The following is a 21708-nucleotide window of genomic DNA, read 5'->3' on the forward strand; positions in this document are numbered from 1 at the left end:
TCAATGACTAACTGGTACTCTCAACTTACTCAGGACATTGATTTTTATTTGCATGAATATTATAAGCAAATTCCAATTAAAATCTTAAGGGAACTGAGTCATTCTTTGTGCACCAGAAATTATTTCTACCTTCTAAGTCTGTTACAAAGTCAGATCAAGGGATTCTGAGAATGTTCCTTCCTGTGTACCAAATTAGGCGTATGCCCAGAACTCTTCCCTTTAACATTTCCAAGCATTTCTCCTGCATCATCTAGCTATCGGATTTACTAAGCCTACCAAGGAAAGGAATTGCCTTGCGTGAGGGGCAAGACCTTGGGAACCACAATGTACCTGTTACATCTGAGGAGACATTGACATGAGGTTGGCCAAGCTAGTGCATTGCTTCAGTGCTGGATGATGCTTCAGCTTCTCTAGTCTGCAAAATGGTGATGGAGACTCATAATGCATGGAGAGCTGATGATGCATGAAGCACTACAAAAATGAAGTGCAACATAAAGGCCAAGTCATTTTATAATTGTTTTCTGACTAAAACTGAATTAGAGTCTTAGTGACAGAGCATTGAAATATACATTCACATCGATTATAATGTGGCATGCTAACATAGTAAGATGTTGGTAAAAACAAACCGATATTCCTAATCAGTCAACTTTATTAACCTCATATAAGAGAACACAGCAAGTAGATATTGCCTTTCCTTTGTATTTTGTTAGCAACCTGCTATTGCCGTCATAACACATTATGAGCAAAACTGCACTGCAGATAAAACATCTGTTTTGAATAAGCAGGTGTATGGCAATTTCAGAACCAAACCCCAAATCCTAATTAAAGGTTGCTATTCCCATTTAACAAAAAAGTGTTGCTGAAAGTTAACCACAGTATAACAGTAGCATACGGATGCACACTCTAGTCTGATTATCAGGAGTCACTTTAACAAAAAAGTGAATCCACAGCTTACACAAGTCCTCCATTGGTTTTGCTTTTCCCTTCTTAATAATGCATTTTTACATTGTAAACAACATCAGACTTTAAGCAATTAGAAAAAGGGTGATGGACACCTTTCATACCCGGAAAGCTTATACTTGTAAGCTGAATGCTGACCATTTCATTACTGCTAGCTACATTTCCCATTTACACCATGTTAACTCTTTCTTGAATTAATTAATCTTTTTGTTGATCCTGGTTTTATTAACAGCTGTTCTAAGATCAATGGAGGGTTCTGCTGCTGCTATAAAGTATTTAGTTTCTCTTGTCCAACTTGACAGGTGGAAAGAGTGTTCTGCTCTGTTTGGACATTCTAGTAATTAAATCTATTTCAAAAGAGTTATTTGGCTGTTTTAGAAACATGATTAGTAATACTGTTTCTTAAAAAGTAATTAGGAGAACTAGTGAATTCAGAGAAACCAAATAGTTTCCTCTGAGTGTCATTTGGATCTAGAAAGTTAAGAAAATACAGACCACAGCCTGAAAAGCAGAGATCACAAAGTGTGAGTCTTTCAGGGTTCTTGAAAGAGAGGGAAACTGAGGGAGAGCCGCACGAAGTCATCAAACATCAAATATCTAGATTAACGTCATTACAAAGTCAATGAGACCATGGAGATAAAGGTAGTTGGAACTGAGGGCTGCAGAGACCATGAAGAAAGTTAACTCTGGAGCTTTATAGACATGACGTCCAGAAATTATAAATTATTCTTTCCTTTTTCCTTCTATAATAACCTGAGACATTTCATACAAAGAGACCAAACCCACAGAAACTACAATGTGCTAGTAGAAAAAAGAAAGAAATGAAGTGTAGATGACGGTACATTGACTGCTTGTATTATAGCCGGATCATATTAAGATCTGAACCCGTCTTGGTTACTTTAAGAGGAAGGCAAAACTAAATAAATATTGAAGTGGAGAAGTCAAAATTTGAATCAATGTATAGGAAAAGCTACTCCTCATCCCTTAAAAATGACCCAGCGGAAGACTTACATCATGTAATTGTATGTAAATGTGATACAAGTACCTCATGCATCCTGAAAGCACTTGTGTCCTCGCATACTGTTCATCAGGCTCCATATTCAAACTCATTTGTTCCACACACACACACACACACGCATTTGGAGTATGGGTTCAAAACTTTGTTCCTCCCACAGTTAATGCTTGGTGTTGTTTGAAGCTTAAATCTACTGAAGACCACCTCATACTCCTTAACACAACTACTTGTATGTTTAAATAAATACAAGAAAAAAAGTCAAGCTCTTTTAATCTTCTGTTACAGTCTTCCTACTCTCAGCCACTCTAACAGCCCATGGCAGGAAGACCCTTAAAAGAGTAGGGTATTTAAGAGTAGGATTTGAAGGCACAGTGCCTCACTGATAAATGCATTTTAACAAATTTCAGTATATATGTTATTGAGCTTATTGCTTAAGATCTCCTACATCTGTCTTGCTTGGAGTAAATTCTTCTCTACATGCATGCAACAGGGAGACATACTTTTCTAATCCTTGTTTAATACAACAATCTAGAGGTATGAGTCTTGTTGTGCTTGGTGCTTTACAACCACAGGAGACAAACACAGTCTGATTTTACATTTCTCACAAACCACCATTATTTCTTTAAAAGTTAACCATCACATTTTTTTCATGAATGAACTGAAAACATGTATATTCAATGTATTGGGAGTTATAGTTTGAAATGTCAGGACTGATGGAATAAGGGAAAAGGATAAATGTTCCTGTTAACTACTTTCCCATGTGCAAGTGAAGAAAATAGAATGGAAATAACTTATCCAAAATGATGTAGGGTGTGCCAGATTTTATGGCAAGACATAAGACCCATGGCTACTATAATGCTACTTTATTTTTATTGCTCTGGATCACAAGCAAATGAAGGGTACAGAATATTTTGTTGGTGCTTTACTTATGTGGGTGATTCGGTCCAAAATATTATGCACTATTTTTTTTTCCTTTATAATTTGAAATTTGTAATTTAACTGGCATTAGAAAAAAAATATTCTTCAAGACCAAAAAGCTGCTGCAACACTCAGTGTTAGTAAAGAGTGAACTGGACTGCAAACTACGTGAGATTTTTCAGAAAACAGTATGATAGGCTTAGCAGCCTGTTGCATTTTAAACCTTTGAGGAGCACCTGGATCACATTTGCTAGCTTTTCTTCATGTTCAGGAGGGTGAGAAACTCAGAGACCAGAGTTGAAAGCTAAGATGCAGTTGCTGCTCTGGGGATGCAAGCCCAGGGCAGGTGCCGCAGGTGCCTGTGTGGGATGCAGAGGGGGCAGCCACCAAGCCCAGCTCCGAGGAGACTCAGTTCAGGGTGCAACCTGGATTTAACAGAATGGGCTACCTTCATGCACAGCCCCCTTGGAAAGCATTTGCTGATACCTCGGTGGGGGGCTGAGCAGGCACTTTCCCCCCTCTGGCACCTGGGAACCTGTCTCGCAAGCAAAGCCTGATGCCCACACCACCCTCCTGCTTATTCAGAGCAGGCTGCTTGCGCTGCTGTGCTAGCATCCCAAGCTAGCTGTCCTTACGTTAAAATAGAGCCTACCAAAATGGGTTTCACCTCCCCCAAAACACACCAGGTAACCTACCTGGCATTGGCAGGATGTTACTGCTGGACTCTGGCTATGAGTCATGAAATTGTATTGATATGGCACTTTAAAGACTAATACTAATAATTTAACAGGTCTTTTAACAATTCTTTCTTGTGAATATTGTGAATTCAAAACACGTGATCCAAACTTCATTGCCAATGAATTCAGGTTCTGCTCATGGAAATGTGAAAGGATAATTTGGAATACAGGACACTGTATATACATAGTATACTGCAGCCTAGCTGGACATTTTCCCTTTTCTACAAAGAAGCAGCCCTGTCAATAGCAATAATACATATATATATAAAATAAATATATATGTTTACAACATATAGCTCCTTTAGGGAAACAAAGGTCCCAGCAGAGGAATTTGCACACTTTTGTGAGTCCCAGGGAATCAAAAAAAATATGGAGAAGGCTTTGCCAGCCCAAGAACTGCCAAAAGTTTACCGTTCACTTTCCGGTACAAAGTAGTCAATACCGCAAAGGCAGGGGAATGCAGAGGTGAGTTCCTCTGTTGACAGCCACTGAAGAGAAATTAGCTAAATTTTTTTCAGGGTGAATTTTCAGTCAAACTGAATTTTGTCTCACAGTCTTTTTGTATTTCTATCATAATCTAGTGCTGCTAAAAATCTCCGCTATACTGAAGACTGCTATTGTTATAATACACAAACAGTATGGGTTATTTTAATGGACACATTGCCTTAAACTGAGTTTTCACCATCTGTTCTGCCCCTAATTTTGAATGCAAAAAGAACATATTTCACAATTACATCTGTAAGTAATGATATAAGTAATTTAAATGCATGTATATGTTCACACAATGCAGCAGACATCTGGGATATTTTTTTCTTTCAGGCACAAATCAAGGGAAGAAATCTACTAACTCCTCAAGCAGCACTTCCCTGCTTCCCATCTTGTTCCCCCATCTAGTGAAGCCGTTTCATCATGGGCATAGTCTTTCCAATAAGCTAATTTAGCTTTACCTGGGAGTTCAAAGCTTGTTCAATAAGCAAAAGCACAAACTCATTTTTACAATGCTTCCCTTGTCTTCATCCAAATCTCCTGCAGCTTGAGTGACAGTTTGACAGATGCAAGGTAGTAGATCAATCAGCTTCAATAGATGTTCAAGAAGAGACAGGTCAGGCTGTGTGGGCCAGAATGTGCTCCTAGCTCTTCTTTCACACCTTCCTTTTTGCACAGGCTTTTGCAAAAGTGCGCTTCTGCTGGTGAATCCTGGACTGACTGGGATGCAAGCTGCCTGACCAGAGAAGCGGGGCACATACATGAACATGATGACTGCAACTCTATGGTAGGCTGCTATGAGACCATACAGTGAAAAGACAATTTTGGTTTCTATCGCAAACACTCATTTTTAGAGCAAGACATAATGTCATTCCTCTCCAGGTGCTCTCCAGGGTAATGGTCATCAGATGTGAATTTCATCACTCAAGTCATGCTATTCACTACAGCTAAATATTGACTGAATTTCTTGACACTTTGCAAAGAGATCAATTAAATGTGAGTCTGAGAGGTATAGAAAACAAACAAACAAACAAACAAACAAAAAAAGCCCACCGTTCTTGAAAGTGTGATTTAGATAAAAGCTGATTTCACAGATTTTGTTCAAAAGAAGTCACAAAACCTAAAAAAGTTGACTGAGTTTTGAAGGGTAGTGGTGTCCTTCATATATATAACATACATTCACTGTACCTATGCATAACTGATGACACTCAATGCTTGCCACCTCCGATAGCAAACTGAACTGAGATACCAAAAGAACTCACACTAGCAGAAAGAAGCTGTTACTGTAATTCCTATATATATATATATATATATATTTTTAACAGGGAATTTATTTCCATTGTTTAGTCCAAAGTGCTAGCAGGGATTAGAGAGGCTTTTATTTTCTCCATTATCACTGCCTTTTTATAATGATGCATATTGACTATTCTTAGCTTTTTGCAATCTATGAAACAGATATCAGCAGTGGATTTGCATGGGCCTTATATTGTAGTTTGATACTGTTCACTATAATTGTGCTCTTTGGACCATAATGCACCTCTTACTTTTTAACTGATAACATCTTTTTTTTGTAAAGCGGTGATAGCCAGAAACAATGAAATGCTGATTTATGACAACTGTCCCTAAAAGCTTACAGAGTTGAGAATGATGGAGGAAAATTATCAGTGAATATTTAGGTAAGGTAAATGGAGTCATGCATTAGGAAAATTGGAACTGTGCTGAAGATATTAGACATTCAGATTTTCTTATACTATCTTGAAATTAATTTGATTTTAGCAACTGGCTCATTTCTCCATGGGGTTCGGGAGATTATTTATGTAACCACATATAAGAAGTAGTCAGACAGTAACCGGATGATTATTGATATGTGAAGGAGGGAAGAAATGCTGCAGCTGGCCTCTGATATGGACTGCATCTGGCCAATATATGGTGTTCTGGTCCAGTCAACACAATGGAAAGAAAGTACCTACATAGTGCTCTCTGTCCCTCCATCAGTTTCATAGGACTGAAATATGCTTGTAGGATAATAGTTGGCTGCAGGTTTGGGGCATGTACCAGCAAAAAAGACAGGTAGAGTCCCCCAAACTGAAGTGAGGGCTATAGGTTGTAGTAGAAAATATGTTTTAAAAATAATTAAACAGAAGAACTTGCATGGCAAGAAAATCCAGATTATAACTGGATCAGTCACAGTGTATTTTTTTTTTTAATCCTAATACTACAATGAGAAAAGAAGAAACTGTTTCTTAAGACTCTTAAATATCTAAAACCTATAACATTATTAAGGCTGGGAAGAGAAACCTAACCTAACTAAAGTCTTGAGAGCCAAGTAGGTTACAAGTAGGTGCCTCCTACTTGTAACACTAGATGGTATTTCTTTGCAGAGCACTTATGTTAACGAACAAAATCCATAGCTCTTAGTTTCTAAACAATGAAGACAGTCTGTTTCAAAGAGTTGATGAATTCATTTTCCTGGGGGAGGAGAGCAGCTGTACTCCTCACTGAACACCTTTCTGGCTTATTTCTTGTAACTTTTCAGATGGGAGTACATGAATGGACTTTCAAAGCAAATCTTTTCAGAAGTGAGTGGTAAAATAAGGGCATCCTTTGGAGGGAGAAGGGAGTACAAAAACTAGAAGCCAAATGAATGAACACAAAAGATAGAAAAATCAAATAAATAAATTTAAAAAAAAAAAAAGGAAAGGAAAAATTAAAGTAGAAAAGCAACAAATATAGAGGGTAGAGTACAAAAGATTCTCTGCCATATACAACTTTACTGCAGGTTTGGAACAGAGAACACAATTGCATTAGTTTACTAATTAAACAGCCACTGCAAAACACGTAATACAAACAAGTACAAAAATTAAGCAAGAGAATGGGAGGAAAACATCTTAAAATAGAAGGGTATTGTAGTAGGAATTGGCTACCTGAACAGTTTTAGCCTTATGGAGAAAGAGGGAGTCACATCCTGAGCCCACTCACTAAAATGGACCATATAAAAATTCAGGATCCAAAGACTTCCGATGCTCTGACAGTGAAATGCAACTTTGATCTGAAATTGTGGTTCAGACCCTTGTTCAGTGAAATCTTCATTCCCTAGCTTTAACAGAGACTTTGATGTCTTTTAATATTCCTAAGCACATAACCTCTAAACAGAGAGAGATGTTGGAGGAGGAGGAGGAGATTTTGTTTAAAAAATAGAGAACTAGGAATATAAAAGAATAAACCCCAGATATTTCTTTTGGTATTTATTATCTATAGAATGAACCCTCTATGGCAGATGTGCCAGCCAACTCTCTCATCATCAGTTTCAAGACTTCAATCAGTGGATGACTCACAGTTAGTGAAAGAAAAATTGTTCCAGCTACACAAGGAGAGCATAAATATTATGTTTCACTTGGTATCATAATTAACTGCATGCTTCAGATATTTCTTTCATGTCTGCTTTCACAATAGGTAATATAATTTACCGTTAATAGGATTAAAATGTCTTTAAAAAAGTAAATACTTCATTGGTTTAAGAATGTTTTCTGTTTGTTTTGTGCAGATACATATTTGGCTACAGGCATAGTATTTATACCTCAGTGCAGAAAATAATGAAGGAAATTAAGATAATATGTATAGTCCAGAAGCAAATGTATTTTTCTCTCTTACTTGACATAATTATAAAAATTTCCTTTCTCTGAATTCCTGAAAAAGAATTCTGAAGTCCAAAGCCATGTATATTTTTTAAACATTTCATGCTAAGAAAAATAAATACTACAGTGTCAAGACACAAATGTTTACGCTGGGAACTTAATAACAGCAATGCAGAAACTCCCAAACTCAGAAGGGCCCTTTTGGCATAGCTTTCTGAATTGAGAGTCAAAAAGGAAGAACACCACCAGTTATTTGGCTCCTGGCTACTTCCCATTTTAAGATCTTAATATACACCCACCTAGAAAAATGAACTGAGAAAATACAGGTAGGTAAGACAAAGAAAAGAGATGGAAGGGTGAAAATAGTATTAAAAAGATAATTATGAGCATAATTTTTAGATTTCAAAACTCAGATAATAAACACATGAATGTCCAACAGTGATTTCTTGTTGAGCTCCTGTTCAAAAATATTTTCTAATATATTTATGATAGGTGTGATTTTCTTTCCTCTCATTTTGCCAGAATTTTTATTAGATTTTATGTTGGTTGTCTCAAGTAAAATTTCTCTGACTGATAAGAGGGTAAGGAAGAAGAAAATTAGATCTTAAATGCCAGTATCCTATAAAATGTATAGCTTTCTTTATAGGTAAAAGTAAATTTTATTACATAGGTGGCATCATTACATCTGTTCACTGGTTAGTATAGATATCTGCTTGGAAGAGACTTGGTCTCCCTGTTCACTGCAGCAAACAGAATTTGGCATAAACATTTGGATGTACTCACTTAACTGCTGATCCATCTATTGGAGTTTCATTAGGGAGCCATGTGCATTTGCAAAGGATGAATGGTTTCATTAGCACTGAGACTAATAAACTTATAAAAGTTAATAATGTGAATATGTTTGATTTGGAATTATGCACATAGACATTAAGAAGCACAAAAAGGCATGCTTCATAATGCCCAGTTTTTTTCAGACTTACACAGCTGGGGCATTTTTCACTTTTCTAAGACCTTTTAACAAAAAACACACATTGATTTCTTTCACATGTGGTCCTGTGATATTATCAACAGGTTCTAGTATTACACAAGGACTTTGATCTAAAAGCACAAATTTTAACCCTTCTAAATATTATTTCTCACATTGTTTGATGTAGGCTTTTGAACTCGTAATTATGGCAATTTTTGTCATTGATAGATCAAGGTAAGTATGTCGAAATTGTGTTACAGGCAAAGTACATCCATTCTTAAGTGTCTTTAAAGGCATGGAGGTCATAGGGAGTCTTAACATAGTCCTTCGTCTCCTTGAAGATTCCTAGACAACTTTCTACAATGAGATAACCTCTGTGTTCAAAACCCACAACTCAGCACAACATGGTTCTTGCATCAGTCCCTTGGCAAGTTTAGCTGGTAGCATCTATGTGACGTAGCACATTTTGATTCCATTTTATTTCATCATAACCAGGAAAAGGAAATCTGTTTAGTTTTCCTTCTTTCCCCAGCTCACCAGCTCACTTTCCTGATGCCAGTGTTAACTGAATACCTCAGCCCATTCCACTCTGATTTCTGATTTCCATCACTGAATATTCATGATGAGGTCTGAATAATCAGCCCCTGCTCTAGTAACCTCACAGAAGCTGATTCCTAATTGTTATATCCCAAACTTCTAGATATATACTATTGTGTTTTTTTTTGTTTGTTAGTTTTTTGGAGGCTGTTTGTCTGTTTGTTTGTTTGTTTTGTGTGTGGTTTTTTGTTTGTTTGTTTTTTTTAACATGGAAAATTAACTCACAGTTGTTAGAGTTACTCAATTATAGGGCACAATTAATGAAATATGGTGCAGAAAGCTCTGCGTTAGGGCCACAGATGATACAACTGCATCAGTGCGGGATGACGCTAAAATGGCTATGGTGTTTTCAGGACCTCAGTTCACTGCTGAATTTAGTTTATGGATCCCTGAGCCATCTGTGAGTGAAGAACGAAAATCTTTTATTCATCTTTCTTCTCCATAAGTTTCAGCTGAGACAAATAAGATGAGAATGATCCTACCCAGCCTCGACAATGTGTTTTCCCCCAGCTCTGCAACACTATCACTGCAGAAGTCAGTCTTCCTGCCTCCTCATCATCCATCTCTTTGGGGAGACTATTGGTAATTGCACTACTTCTGATACAGGTAGCTGTCCCCTCTCCTTGGGACCTGGAGTGAGACCACATCAGCTTAAACCACGGAGGGAAATGGATAGATTGGGAGGAACAAATGACAAGTATAGGCATCTGGCAGGCTCTGAATTGAAGACATATAGTCGGAGACTCTCTGTACTGCCAATAACTTGAGACACTATCTATTCCCTTTCATCACTTTCTTTCTGTTAGAGAGAGAACTCATCTATGACAAATCTATCAGTGGCTCCTTCTTAGGCTTAACTAATAGCAGGGCTGCAGCTGCAGGAATTATAAATACATCTGTTTTTGTGCTGCCTGGTACAACACTGTATCTATTATGATGATCTGACATACATCCTAACATCTCCTTCAGGTGCTGGCACATCATTTACAATAATCTCAGGTAACTGATGTTGTGACACCTCTCCTGCATGTGTGCTAGGTTCCTGTTAAATGACCATGAAGTGAGCTACTAAAGGGAAACATCACCGGAAAAAGAGCAAGACCAAATTCAGACCTTCTGTGAGTGGGTGCAACTCCACATACATGACATATTGCAGCTTGCAGGACAAGATGGGGGGTTGACCTGCAGTGGTATGTTTTCTTCTCATAATTTTTCCCAGCTAGACAAAAACCAATACTCCCACCCCATTGTAATTACTAGAAAATCTGCTGGGTTGAATGGTTGTCACCTAAATTATCCTCCCAGCTCTGCATTATTTGCCACCAAAAATCAGTATTGATGGAGGGCACTGTGTGAAACAGAACATACAGTGAGAAGTTCTGGGGTCAGTTCAGAAATGATGCCAAAGAATTACAGAACTCAAGTTTCAATTTGGACTGAAGGAAATGTGAAATGTTTCCCTAAAATTAACAGCAGGAAAAAATGTCATTGTATTCAATGACTTGACCAAAATTAAAGGATTTATTTCAGACCTGATCTAGCCTAAACTGGAAAAGGAATTAGGGTGGTTTCCTTTTTCGAAAAGGTCTTGAAAATTGAAAGATATATGAAAAGCCCAAGGACCAGCAGATCCAAGATAAATTCTGTCCTCTGCTTGAGGGCAATCCCCCAGCCTGGGTATATGTGCTCCCACACTGTCCCCTTGACACTGTTCCACTTCATACAAATAAATGGACCAGTGAGTCTAATTTGAAAAATAAACAAGTTTTTGGCATACGAGCTCTTCCTTCCAGACCCAAAGAAGGGCTTGTGTGTCTGAGTGCAGATCTCAGGGACTTTTTCAGTCCTGACACCTGTGGGATATCCTCCGTTTTGGCAGCCAAGGGAGGAGGGAGTTTCCTGCATCTCCCACAGGAGGGTGAAAGACGCGGGAGCAGCCCTGGCTTTGGATTCACTGTTGCTTGCCCTGCAGCTCTAAATCAATCCTCTTCCTCTCTCCCCAGCAAAGGAATAAAAGACCTCCAGATCTAAGCACCCAGCCAGTTCAAGTTAAGCTTTCTATGTTGCATAAGGATAAATAAACTCCTTATTTTGGGGAATTTGCCACTCACGCAAAATATCAATAGAAAGAAAGAAAGAAAGAAAGAAAGAAAAGAAAGAAAGAGAGAGAGAAAGAGAGAAAGGAAGAAGGAAAGAAAGAGAAGTTAGAAATGCAAGACCACTTCTGAAAATCGCTCTACTTTCATATCTGTCTAGATACAGCCTCTGTGATTGTCAGTGGGTAAAGGGCAGATGTGCAGAGCAGCAGACAGTGCTGAAGGCATGGTGGGGATGAAGCAGGGACCAAGGAAAAGCACTGTCAGCCCTGCTGCATGTCGGTGGCATGGGCCTGGAAAAGGGTTTTGTGGTGAAGTTTGGAGTAATGATTGGTAGTGGCAATGGGTCCCTTTCAACTCAGTATATTCTATGATTTGATGAAATAGACTTTGATTTTATTACCCAGTGTGCCAAATCAGCCTCAGAAAATCCCTGTTTGAGAAGTTTAAGAAATTCTTAGAATTGATGGAGTCCAGTTTGTTCCAGATTTTTTTTTTTTTTCAGGGCTCACAATATAGGGGAATTAAAGCAGATTTTCTTGGTGTCTGCTTCCAAAAGCCCCAACCCTGGATAAAGGCAGCTTCGCTGTCAAACTGCAAATCCCTTGCCCAAGGTCAAACAGCTAGTTCTCTGTGAAACAGCTGGAAACTTATTCCTAATTTGGTAAACTATGTTTTGCCATTATCTTATTCTCAGAAACAGGTGAGAAAATTTGGATGAAGCATTAGAAAAACAACTAACCAAAAGTCTCCCAACAAAATTGCCCCCTAGACAGGCAGCTGGTACAATGTGTTTCAGCACAGTTAAAACTGGGGCAAAATTGTAAGCAATAAAGCTAGAGTTTTATAAAGAGAAGAACAGGGCAACTTTTGCTGTAGGCAGCCCTTTCAGATCTATCAATAGTACAGCTAAATATAAATTGACAGATGATACATTCAGGGTGGCCTTATTAACAAATGACTTAGATGAAGCACAATTATACTGAAAAACTCTCCTTTACTGTGTGTATGATATCACCTGTATTTTTGTTTACCACCTTCCTAATTCGGGATGTTGTCACTTTCGTATACCTCAGAGTTTCTCAGATAGATTTATACCACATTGATGTAAACTGTGAGGAAAGGTGCTATCTGTGTTTACGGGCAAAATCCTGCCCACATGTGTGCACGACTCCTCTTGGTTTTAGTGGATTTTCACATGCATAACTGATAGCAGGATCTGGTCCTTAATCTGATGAAATTTCTTCTGTACAGCACAGCAGGTTAATAATAAAATGGCATCTCTTCATTTCTGCATGTAATTTTTTTTTTGAAAGAAATAACTGCTATGTCTTTGGATCAGGTGTTAATTATTCCCAGTAAGGTTTGGTGGGTAACTAGTGATGCAGATATCAAACCACCCACTCTCTTTGTAGATGAAGGGAAAGTATCAGGAGGATTTCTGCTGAAGTATTCATCACATCTCAAGTCTCAAATTGTCCAAACCATTCAATTATAACACTTCACTCAATGCATGTCAGCATGTCTGGCACCGTGTTTCAGGAACAAGTTGAGCTGGATTTCTCAAAGAGGCAGACGTTGGCTTGTCCCCTTGAGGGACAACAGAAATAGAGTCTATTGGCTCAAAGTTGAGACCCATTCCTGGATCAGTACATGGGAACTATGGGAACTATTACAGCTCTCTAACGTTGTAGCCTCCAGACTCAGTTTGCGCATGCATATGCAAAAGGCTGAGACTTCCCGTGGTAACAGCACAAGCATACTCTTTGCCGCCGAATAAATAGGTAAAATGCTGAACTGGTGATGACATGATAAACAGACTCTGGGGATGTGAGTCCTATCAGTACAGATCTAACCCTATCCTCACCATCATCTCTGTGTAACTGTAAATGGAAGCAATGCCCAAAAGAAGAGATGAAATCCTCTGAGTCCTTAGAGGGCTATGTGAGTGTTAACTGCAGAGATGCAATACATCACTGTCAGGAAGTGGTAACCCTGGATTATGGTCACTGATAATAAAAAAGGCTTTCAGAGGGAGGTGACGGGCAACATGGCTATTATGTGGTAGAGGGAAAGAAAGGGTGGCCAGAGAACTTTTACGCAAATGGGGATATCACATGAGCAGGCATCTCCTTAAGCTCTTTGGGTTTGCTTTCTGCTCTGGAATGGACCGTGCACATTCCCAGAGCAACCAGAAGACTGCTCACAAGGTTTTTAGTGTTAATGTTCAATTTGATGTATCAATATAGTTCTGCTTGCATAGCCTATAATGAGCTCAAGATCATAAAGCTCTTATCAGCAACCCTGTTTAACTTTAAATGTAGCTCAGATGATTCAGGCTCCTCTTTACTCTCACTTCAGTCTGTTTTGACCTGAAGCTGTGGAATGACTTTGGTGAAAATTAGCAAGGTCTGTAAATATCATTCAGGAGAATATTTCTAAACCTCTCAGCAGAATTCAGCCAATATTGAGTCTGTCTTTGTGAGCTCCATTTGCAATATGGTTATTGTTTCTATATCATCTTCCTTGTTTTCCTCTGGTACCTGCTTACTAACCCAGCCCATAAAAAAATAAAAAAATAAAAAAAATAAAAAATAATTAAAAAAAAAGGCTGGGATCTTCAAGAAGGTGTTAGCCACGTGGATGAATCTGCAGGATTTCTGAAACAAAAAAGTGTGCTTGCATCTGGCCTCTTGTGCAAGCAGAAGGTTTCAGATCTGCCTGCCAATGCTAGCAGAGATGAATCCTGAGTGATTTAGGAGCATGTATCCCATGAAGACTAATTCACACCCAACAAGCCCAACAGCATTAATATCCATTCACAGATGGCGTAGAACCAGTTGCCAGTCTGACCTAGTTGTCAGGTGGCGTGCAAAATGGTGCCTGACACTATGGCTGTGTTTGTTACCACACATTTGTGCTGCTGGGGAATTCAGCGTGCCTGGTTCACCAGCATAACCGGATAAAATGGTATGTTTTTAATTAGGAGAAAAAATAGAAGACAACAGACATCTGAGGGCAGTTCTGTTGAGAGCTAAATTGATGATGAAAAGCTTTCAGTTTTTGAAGGCGTCCAATAGCCAGGTGTTTTCTAGTGTGGTTCTTTAGTGCATTTCACTGCAGCGTGTCAGTATTACTTAGCACTATCACATTTACATCGAGCCAAATGCTGTAATGCAGAGAATATCACTATAAGGAATGAAATGTGTCAGCCTGCATACAGGGATTCTTGGGAAATATTTGCCTTTCAAAAATCCTGCAGCTTTTATACAAATTCTTCTCACATGTTTGCTACCCTAAAATTCACAGGTAATTACAATGGGATGAATAATCCACATTAATCAGGTAAGCAGGTATTTGAGATCCAGCACATCTCCTATCAGACAATGCACATGAAAATACAGTAATTGAAGCTGCTGAGAGAATTCCCCACTGACAATGTCTATGTAAATCCACTGTAAAGAATAATTCTACGATTATGTAAAATTTGCACAAGTCCTTTTATCTTTAAAAGAATGCTGCACCTTATTTCGCTTAGCACACCAATCTGAAGGTCCACACAGTAAGAAGCATATTGTCGCAGGGCCCAATCCTGCAGGATTCACAGAGATGAAGTAATTGCTGGTTTAATGCCAGCAACTGCTTTCTAGTCCAGCTACCATCTTCCTGGAGAAGACTCCCTGAATCAATGTAGCACTGGGTGTCACAGTCCCCTAGATCTCTGTTCCCTTCTACACCTCTGCCACCCCACATCTCCGTATTTCTTACTGCATTTTTTCTTTTTCTCTATATCTTTACTGTAACAACTTTATATTTTGGTTGTTTTCATAAGGTCAGAATCTATCACATTTATTCAACCTGACTCAACTCTCAGATGGTCTTAGACATGCACATTGCAGCCCAATTCTGGTTGATGCTCTGGCCCTAACAAAGACTCCCCAACATCGGAAATTGCCAGCAGGGAGTGATAAACTGAAATGCAACCACAAAAACCAGTAGGTGAGACAGGAGTTTTCTGCACTACCAGTAGGAAAAAAAGCCACAGGAGAGGGGACTCAAAGGGACACTTCTCTTAATGAGAATACTAAGTCTGTAACTCATGGCTGGCCTTTCCTTGAGTTTGGGGCCTTCCATAACTGGAAGCTGAGGTTTTTCACCAACATCCTGAGCCTTTTACTTGCTTTTGCAGGAGGGGACATGTGGATGGGCTTTCTCTTATTGCCTGAAGGTATGTGTACCTCTACTCTTCATCTCTCAAGTGAACATTATTTCCAGGGCATCCACATCTTCATGCTGTGCTTTTGGAGGCCGCACTGAATGTCTGGTGGGCCACAGAGAGGGGATGGGAGAGCCAGATAGTTATTTTGTTCTCTGGACTTCATGGTAAGAGCTTTCTAGGCAGCAAAAACTGATTTCCCTCCTTTCTGAGTAAACATTTGCGTAATGCTTCAGTTAAATTCTGTCCCCCTCCTTCTTGCTCTGCGTACTGTAACTATAGGCTTTGGAAACACATACTCCTATTCTGGCTCAGGATGAGGGAGTTTACCTATGTTTCATGCTACACATTGATGGGCCTTCCAGGCTCACACAGTGGTTGAACAGAAATTTTGAGGATCTAAATCTTGGATATAGGCATTAACACTTAAATAGTAAGGGTTCTTTTTGTTTGGTTAGTTGTTGTTTTTTGTTGTTTTTTGTTGTTGTTGTTGTTGTTGTTTGTTTGTTTGTTTTTGTGGCTAAAGCCATTCCCCAGTCTGCCATTCCCTGTAAGCAGCGTGCTACACGTGAGCAAGGGTGGCAGGATCTGACCTAAACTGGAGAAATGTGTAAATGTGAAGCCAGTCCAAAAAACTGTCTTTCCCTGTCTGGCACCCAGCAAGCTGGGCTTACTTTTAGGTGAGTTTGTATTGTTAGGACCACACAACTCTATTGCAACTGCTACTGCAAGCCCTTGCAAAGGAGTCGGGGCCACACTTCACTCTCAGCATGAGTTTGTCAAAATTGCTCTCTGTAGCTTGAGGAGCACATTGCCTCTTCTTTGAGACTGGGACAACAAATGATCCTGTCTCAGGAGACTGTGCCAACAAAGTAAATACAAAGCTAATAAAACAAACCACAACTTAGTTAAAAGACACATGAACAATTCCTAGAGAGGCTCTCACTCATCACCCCAAAATTGCCATATTAGTATATGCTTCCTGTAAGAGTACATATTCATTAGAGAATGTCATGTGAACAAGTGCTGATGGTCCAATACACCCTGGATATACTGTGTGCTATCATGCCAAGTTTTAACTGGGCTAGGGCCTAAAACCAGTGCAATCCTGCATTTCTTGAAATAAAGTAGAAAATGTTCTTGCAGTGTCCCACCACTGGCATCTAACAAATTAAAAAGATGAGCAATGAGGAGCAAAAAAAAAATCATACCTCCCTTTCATGTGTTTTTAACAGCCATGTTGGCTGAAAGTTGTAATAAAAAATGCAATGAGAGGGAGAAGCTGTGGTACTTTGGTGGTAGCTGAAGCTTCTATGGTAAGTAGGGGGAAATATACTGGATTTAAACTGATAGGCATCAAGATGCATACCTTATCACACTGCAGGCTTGTGAATAAAAATTAAAAATTTAAAAAAAAAGAGAGAAAGAGAAAAGACTGGGGTAGACATATTACTGTATTACTCTCAGAATAATACCCAATGGTAGTGTAAAGCGTTAAATGACACGAGCAGGTGGCAGGATCTGGCCAGAGAGAGGGAATCTGGAATCCTTAGGTTCACTGATGTAGGTAGGGGCAAGTTCATGCACATTCAGAGCCCAAATTTTTACAGTGATACTTTGTATGCTTCAGCTCCTGTCTAGCTGGGCTAGGAAAACAAACAAAGCACTGAAAAAAAAAACCAACATGTGTAACAGAGCTATCTCACCTACCTTTCCCCATCGCCTGGCTGCTGGGATGTTGTTATATAATAGCAACAGTATCGATGGCGTCTCCAGCTTCACGTCTTTGCATTAAGTATATGTAATGACATATCACTGCAGCAAGGCTTGAATGATATGAGGAATGTGATAACCTACTGCCCAGTGCCTATTCTATCGAGGCGGTGCAGACTGCTGCATGCTCGCTGCAATGCCATCCTTGGGCTCTCAGGAACAAATCAGGTCTCTTACAGCCAGAAAAGCTCACCACAATCAGCAGTGACAAAACCACAGCGACGTAAAATAGAATTTGCATACTTTTATCCTATTGTTGAAATTTTCTTTCCTTTTCCCATTTTTTTTTTCTTTTCCCATTCCCTCCTCATCTGCAGCCTGTGCCTTTTCATCTTCCAGCAGGCTACAGAGATCCTCTGGGAAAGGGAATACTTCTACACACACAACACCTGCTTCCCTCTCCCCTGCAACAAACAAATACCCTCCAGCCCTTCACATTTTTTAGAATCATCAAGCACGGTTTAAACTTTAACCTTGTAATGCATTTTTGCAGGGGTAAAGTTTGTGCATGTGTGCATGTTTGTGTCATGCAAGTGTTTCTGCCTGCTGCCCCAGACAAAGCCAGCTCTGTGTCATGTGGCGAGCAGCTTCGCCGAAACGACTGCAATGCCCCCGAAGTGCTCAGGCGTCATAAAATCCTCACATCACAGATGGACCGATTTCTGAGGCAAGAGGAGATCTTCGGGTGTGAGAAACTCTTCCTGGGCCGAATTCAGATGGATAATCAAAACTATTACACCTATCAATAACACTGGAATGGTGAAAAATTGTTTAGCCTCTACAGTGACAGTCAGATCTCTCTCTGTATCACTTCCTCTTACCAGGTGTTGCTGAGTGAAAACGTACCTAGTTTTGTCCTGTGTTTCCCAGCGTACTTTTCGACACTAATTTCCTCTTATCATCCTCTTGCCCTGTCCCTGAATTGTTCTGCAGTCCTTTCGCAGGGACTCATCCATGAGGATACTTGCTTGAATCTTTACTGTTTTTAAATTTCAGCTTTCCCTTTTACTCTGCTCTATTTCCATATGTCATTTTCCTTTTCTGCCTGTCTGGGAGTTGCTGTACCTAACTCTGTAAAGCATTATCTCTCCATCTCTCTAAAGTGTTTTGTGGTACTTTGTGTGAAGGATGGCATATAAAAATAAATTGTATTGCACTGTATTTTTGGACTGGCATCTAATCTTTACTGAGCTCATTCAGCCCATTTCTGAAAAACATTGGATCTTAAAGACTCTTCTGATCCAATGAATCTTGATGACTTTTCTGATCCTAGAAAAAGACTCCCTAATTTTCAAGTCATCTCCTGACACTAACACAGAGATAGGAGTCAGGAGAGTAGCTTGAAAAATAGGGTTTGGCAGAAAAATATTCCTGGAACTCTTCCTTGTCTATCGTGTGTCTTAACCTCACCTCTGCCCTCCACCCCACATTTTACTTGCAAATGTCCACCGGTATTGAGTGCTGGGGCGGGGGGAGCGGGAAGCAGGCTGATGGTGTGCTGCACTTGTAGTGAAACAATCCAACAGATTGCTTATGCATCTATTTGGCTTAGGATGGAAAATTAGAACAGCTTTAATCTGCTAGTAGCATCAAGCGGGGAAGCACTCCCTGGAGTGAAAGTGTTAGGAGTATCACAGCAGGGGCTGATGAGAGACAGCCTGCTGCGGTGTCACAGCGAGGCAGTTGCACTTGATGCACAGAAAGCTGGGGTGCTAAGGAGGACCCAGGTGACCTGATGGGAAGCGCTGGGGGAGAAAGAATAAGCCTTTGTATTAGGCTCTTCTGCAATAGAAAAATGCTTTCAAAGACATACTCCCATAATACTGCCTTTGCTTGCCCTTCCACATCTTTTATACGATATCATGTCCAAAATTGAGTCCCTACATTACCACCCACAGTGTGCATCATCCCTCCTATTCCCACACAGGGCCCTGTTTGATTCAGAGAGCTTCTGCATTGGTATAGACATGGTTATATGCGAAGTGGTCAGGATTTGTCCTCGTGTTGGAAGATTTAGTGAGCAGCAGCCATACCATTGCATTTGTTATGCAAAGCACAGATATATTTGCTTTCTACTAAATAACTCAATTCATAATAATGAAAGGGCAAGCCCTGAGCTACTAACGAAAAAGGTATGGTGTAGAGATCTTCCTTACTTGCCTTGAGACTCATTGAACTTGCAAGACTGTCTAAATGGCTGGACATTTAGAGGGAATATTTAGCTTGTGTCTTTCTGTAAAAGTAGCCAATTCAAGAAACCTGATGTCCTGGAAAGTTGTCCTGCATGACCTACTTATTGCGTTTATTCTTTGGCACACACAGAATTATTGGGCATGTTGTCCAACACCCCTGGAAAATAACCCTACCCTCACTTGCAAATGTGCTTTATTTTACCCCAGTGAGAATCTTGACTGCACTCTGTAGATACACACGTGAATGCAAAGGTAGGTATAGCACATGCATTTACAAGGTGAGAGCTAGGACTTGTGAAGACAGTGGGAAATACTGACAGCTTCTAACAAAAACAAGGAACCCTGAAGTTTGCAATACCAGATATGCACTAGCTAAATATTGCAGAGCCAAGACCCAAAGGCAAGAATTATCTATTTGTGTGTTGTTGTTTGTTTTTTTTTTTTTTTGTTTGTTTTTTAATTTTTTTTTTTTTTTTTTAATGTATTTAGTCAAACTGACTCATTTACAGTAGTAAAACTTAGGTGTGAACCTTGGATCTCATCCAAAGTTGATTATTAAGCACATGAGGTGTATTTCAGTAGTCAGAATATATGATTTAATCTGCCGTGTTTTCTCCAGCCTTCTTAAAGCCACAGTTCCTAAGCCTGAGCACTGGCCCCTTTGGAATATGGGGCTCTTACCAATGGTCAGAGTCCTGCCAGTCTGCGTTGCTTTGTGTGGATATGAAAAGCAGCTAAGACTTCAATCCCAAGCACAAATGTTTCCTAATCATTTTACGTTCCTGTGAACATCAGACCTGGAGGCCAGCTTGTACAGAGTTTGTCCGATCTTACAAAGGACTTGTATGTCCCCTTTCTCCTTGGAAGTTATCCAAAATTGTGCTCGTGCTTCTCAGTCTCTTTTCTCCTCACTTTTCAACTGCTGACATCTATTTCCTCCTCAGCTAGTTATGTGAAACTGAACCTGAAAGTGCAAAGACTACCTGCTTTTAAAACCTTTCTCTGTAAATGTAGCTAGGTCTCTGATGACAAATAGCAATTCGTTGTTCTTATGAGTCTCCGAGGGTGAGCTGGAAGGTGGGGTGTTTGCTGTCCACAGGCTGGAAGCACAAGGTGCTTTCTGATACCTCTATGTGACAGTGAGCATCAAACTAACATGTAGTCAGGGGTGTGTGTACATGGGTAAGTGGGGAATGCAGGTTACGCCACTTTCACCTAAATGTCCTCAGGTCTAATTGCTTGAAAAGGTTAGAAATAACTGCTGGAGTATAATAGCCATGGAGACTTTCTTCTTGCTTCTCAGCAGAGACAACATGGATTGGCTGGGCTTAGCATAAACCTGTGCAAAGTTATTTTAGTGTACTTTACTGTCAAACCGTCAATAGCTGTAGAAAAGCATCTCTTGTATAAACTAACTTAATGCAGGGTAACCTGTATGGTGTGAAAGCTGGTTCAGCATTCTCAAAAATGGTTAAGTGCACTCAAGAGCTGAAAGGCTTCTACACATAGCCATGGCCACTGCTGCACACAGGTAAGCATGCTAGAGCAGGCATAGTCCAAAAAGCTGGAACACTCTTGAAAATGAACACTTAGGCAGTTCTCCTTCATGCAGTTTGTGCAGATTACATCTAGGAGAAAGCAGATAGGCCAGACTTGCCTGCTCCTAATCACTGCATGGGTGATGTGAGGAGAAGCTATGACAAGGCTAACAGCCAGCAGTGTCATCCTGGTCCCAAGTGTTTATGAATGCATTCAGAGATGCACTTCAGCATCTCCCAGAGACACTGTCATTGTGCTTTCAGTGAAATCTCTGCAACGCCATTCCAGTCATCAAAATAGTGTCATTTTGTAAAGATGTGCTTTTAAATATTTTAACAGCTCATGTGCAATATTTCTAAAGATTAATGGCATGTAAGACATAGTTCATCTTTCTCTCTGTACTGGAGTGAGTAAATAATATTCTTCACTATCACGTGATGTAAAATTATCCAGAACTGCAGAACATCATGGCTGCTTCATATAAGGATTTTCTTAGTTTTAGTATTGTGGGGTAAACACAAAACAGGAGAGTTCTTGTTTTGTTTCTCAGTTTGCAAAAGGCTAGTGGTAGCTACTT

This window comes from Anser anser, assembly GCF_964211835.1.
Source record: "Anser anser genome assembly, chromosome: 2".
NCBI lineage: Eukaryota > Metazoa > Chordata > Aves > Anseriformes > Anatidae > Anser > Anser anser.